Source organism: Pteropus alecto, unplaced genomic scaffold (genome assembly GCF_000325575.1).
Source record: "Pteropus alecto unplaced genomic scaffold, ASM32557v1 scaffold8, whole genome shotgun sequence".
In the NCBI taxonomy this organism is placed as follows: Eukaryota; Metazoa; Chordata; class Mammalia; order Chiroptera; family Pteropodidae; genus Pteropus; species Pteropus alecto.
In genome coordinates, this window is record NW_006494609.1 from 3,192,165 (window position 1) to 3,196,241 (window position 4,077).

Here is a 4,077-nt window from a genome sequence, read left to right on the forward strand (position 1 = left end):
TTTTTTTTATTTTTTACACCTACAGCACCTGGTCTTCCTAGGTGGTCTCCCATCCAAGTATTAACCAGGCCTGACCCTGCTTAGCTTCTGAGATCAGACTGGATCGGGCTTGTTCAGGGTAGCGTGGCCATAGACTGATTATAAAACTAATAAACGTTTACTATAGACAATTAAAAGATATTAAAAATATAAAGAAAAAAACTTCGGGATGTTACCACCTTGAGAGAATTTCTTGCTCTTTGCAACATACTCTGCCACCTCTCAGGATGAGGATCCATTACTACTCCTATGACCATTATCTATTTTTTCAAAATTAGCTCATTTTGGTATACCTTCTAAGTAAATATGTAAAACACAATTAAGTTTGGAATTCTCCCCGTTTAGAGTGTAAACACCTTAAAGGTAAAGGACTTTATTTTTGGTTAACATTCCTAGCTGTAAAAAGTAAGGATTTTGAAACACTTCCATGATAAATTTAGGGGAACTTCATAGGCACTTTTGGACCATCAGATCTGGAGAAGATTGTCTCCAGATTGAGTCCCTGAGTCCCTTACTCTGCCAAGGTTATGCTGCTTGGTTTGTAAATGAGTGCTTCTCAAAGTGTGGCATGCTGACAAACATTTTTTATCTTAGTAGTTTTAGGGTATATTAGAAAAATATAACAACATATTAAGCCTCTGATTTTGAGGAATCACGAATTTAAAGAAAAACATTAAGTAATTAGTAAGGGGGATAAAGTGAAAGTGGTATACAAATGATTAAAGTTTGGGAAAGCCTAGACCACATGATCTCAAAGCTCCACTCAGCTCTAAAATGCTAGCATCATTATGTTTTCGTGTCTTTCCAAACCTTCCTCTGCTGCTCCAGCGCCTCTTGTCCATTGGCTCTTTACAGTATATGTACACATTTGCTGGGGCCTTTAAAAACTCACATTTATGTGATGGCTGCTAGGAGAAGTCATTTGCAGTTAGAATTCTTTCAGTACAGTTTGGGAGATCACCACAAGAAAGTCCCTTCTGTTCAGAGATAATCTCCCTGAAATCTAGTTTCCAATGAGAAGTCAACATTTTGCTCTTGCAGATAATGATATGATCACAGTTTCTGTTCTTTCCTGTTTTCTTTCTGGTCAACCCACCAGTCCACAGGGTTATTTTCTGTCCCACTATGGTGGCTTATTTCTGGCCAGAACCTAAAAGAACCTTGTGTTTCTTAAATTCCTAAACACAGTAGCAGTGAAGCAAAAGAATTGGGTTTCTGAGATCAGACCCCCTGCTTTGTGGAAACTAGTTTGGGGGAATATGTGGCATCGAGGGCACCAAGGCAGAAAGGATCTGGATTGAGATGCACTCCCCTCCTTGGAATGTCTCAAGCCTTATTCCAAAGCTTTGTGCCTTTGGAAACTGAGTAGTTTGTGTCTCCCTCTCGTTCCTTTTAGTATACTCAGGTGATTTTTCTTATATTCTTTGATATTCACCTAAGTTTAGTATACTTGTACCTCTTGCCTCTCTACTAGACCTTTAGCGTTTGAGCACAGGGGCCATATCTTTGTAATTGTGTTAATTGGATAAAATTTCATTACGATGAAGAATTTAAGTAGAAGTATTATACAGTTGAGGAACTTTCTCATAATTCAGTTCTTTGAAAGGTTGCTGGATGCCATCTCCCAGCACTCCGATTGTCTTGCAGCCTTGTCTGCTTCGGCAAGACTCTCCTGAGGGACACTTCCTTTTCCTTTGATAACATCTCTTCCTATTATTCATCATTAATGGTGTCAGATCACCAAGTAGCTACTTGCCTTTTTTCTTCTTTTTAAAATTAATTTTATTTTAATCTAAAGAATATTTGATTACGTTTTTTAAATCATGTAGTACAAAGTGACCTATGATACTGAGCAGCAATATCCTACCTCATCTCTCTCCAGCTCCTAATCTAGGCCCCAGAGTCAGTCTTCAGTTCTGATAGATGACTCTTCTGGTATGCATGTCCATATTTCTAAATAGTATGCTTATTTTCTTGATTTACCAATTTTGTACATTAGCTCTTGAGTTGCTTATGGACACTGTGATTAAGCTCTCTTTCATATCCCCTCTCCTCCTACTTTTTCCTTCCCTTATCCTTCCATTGTAGTGGATTCACTATTTTGGGTTAAAATAGTGGTCAGCTTTTACCCTATTATAACCACAAATTTTGTTCACTGATGAGTGAACAAATTCTGTCCCTGCCCACATGCACCTAGAGTTAATTGATTCATGTTTTCATTTGCTTGGTTTCTTACATATCTCTATAATCTTTTTTTTTCTGTCTGATGTCAGACACCTGTTAAAATTTTTGTAAATGCTCAAACACCTCCCATAATCCATCAGGTTTTTTTTGTTTTTGTTTTTTTTAAATCCTGGAAGCTGCCCTCTGACTACTCTTTTTCCTCCTGCTCCAGTCTGGATTGGTTGGTTATTCTCTAGGCCTGGAGCAGACCTGTTATCTTGGGACCTCTCTCTGCTTCTTCTCGTGTCGGGTCCCCTATTTCCAGCATCCTGTGTCTTTCTCTTTCTTGTTTTACTCCTTGCTTTGTGGAAGAATGCTAAGAAAGATGCATAGGAGGCATATTTTTTGTCTCGAGATAAATGAAAATATCTATATAATAGCCTAATGTCTGATTGACGATTTGGCCAGATGTAGAATTCTTGCTGGAAAATGATTTTCTGTCAGAGCTTTTGAGGCATTTTCCCACTAGCATTTATAGCCAATGTTATTGTTGGGAAATCTGATGCCGTTTTGATTCCTGCTTCATTATAGCAAACCATTTTGGTTTTTTTCTTTTTCTAAAAGCTTAAGGAATATCTATTCTGAAATTTTACAATGATTGTGTTGCATACTTGGTAGGCTACTTCAATCTCAAGAGTAGTGACCTTTAACTCTAGGAATGTTTGTAGTAGTATTTCTTTAATAATTTCCTCCTCTTGCCTTCTCTGTTCTTTTTGGAATGCCTGTTGGTGAGGCGTTGGACTTCCTGGATTGACTTTCTGATGTTTTTAATATTTTCTTTTTGACTTTCCATCTTGATCTTCTTTCCCATTCTGCATAATTTTCTTGACATTATTTTATGTTTCTATTTTTATTTTTAGCTATCAAACTTTTAATTTTAATAATTCTCCCTGGTTTCTTGGTTGATCCTTTCTCATTTTATATATATATTATTCTTGTTCTATGAACACAATCTTTTCTAATACTCCTTTGTTGATATTATGGATTTTCATTAAAAAGTTTTCTTCTGCTACCTGCCTTGTTGCTGCTTCCTGACTGTGTGTGTGTGTTCATGTGCTCTCTCGTTAGAGCTTAAATATCTGGTGATACTTATCTGTCTATTCATATTTAAGCTTAAGTGGGGCTTGTTGACTAAAGGTCTTCATATTAGGGTTATTAAATAGTGAGCCTTTTAATGGTGGTCCCCCAGAGCCAGGGTCTGATGGCTTTTCTTTTGCTTGCTCAATGCATCCAGAGAACCCTTCAGTCTCCTAAGATGGTACCAATGTGCTTGGTGCTCTGGGAGCCAAGTAGGGGAAGGAGGATGAGACAGTTCCACAATTCATCATGTACACTTGTACTTAATCTCCATTTTTAGCCCCAAGATTAACCCTTTTCTTTACTGGGCTGGATTTCCTGAGTCTGAAACCTGTTCAGTTCAATTTTTTCCAGAGAATAAACCCCCGTTTTCCTGTGGGGGTTCTGGAAGTTTTGAACATTTGGATGTGCGAGGTAGGACAGGAGCCCTGGGGTCCAACTTATTTTCAGCTCTGCACCTCCTCCCTTTCCACTACCTGGTTCTTTGAAACACTGAACCTCTCAAGGGTTCTGCTAGAGAAAACGGCTTGCCCCTCAGTACTTATTCCCCTTTGCATGCAGGCCCTTAGTTTAAGTGCCTCCACTCTGACAAGTCAGCTATCACGGTTTGCTCCTTTCCTGTTCTCTTTGATGTTGGGAATCAACGCGCTTTTTATTTCCTTACTGTCATTCTGATGGAGACTCAGGAGGTGAGATAAATGCCAAGCTGAATGACCAGTCTTCCTTCTCCTTATAGCC

General features: G+C 38.5%; 1 pseudogene; it reads right to left on the reverse strand.

The window, feature by feature from the left end:
* Nucleotides 1-16: 16 nt before the first annotated feature.
* Nucleotides 17-135, reverse strand: LOC112473779 (annotated as a pseudogene).
* Between the last annotated feature and the right edge of the window lie 3,942 nt (nt 136-4,077).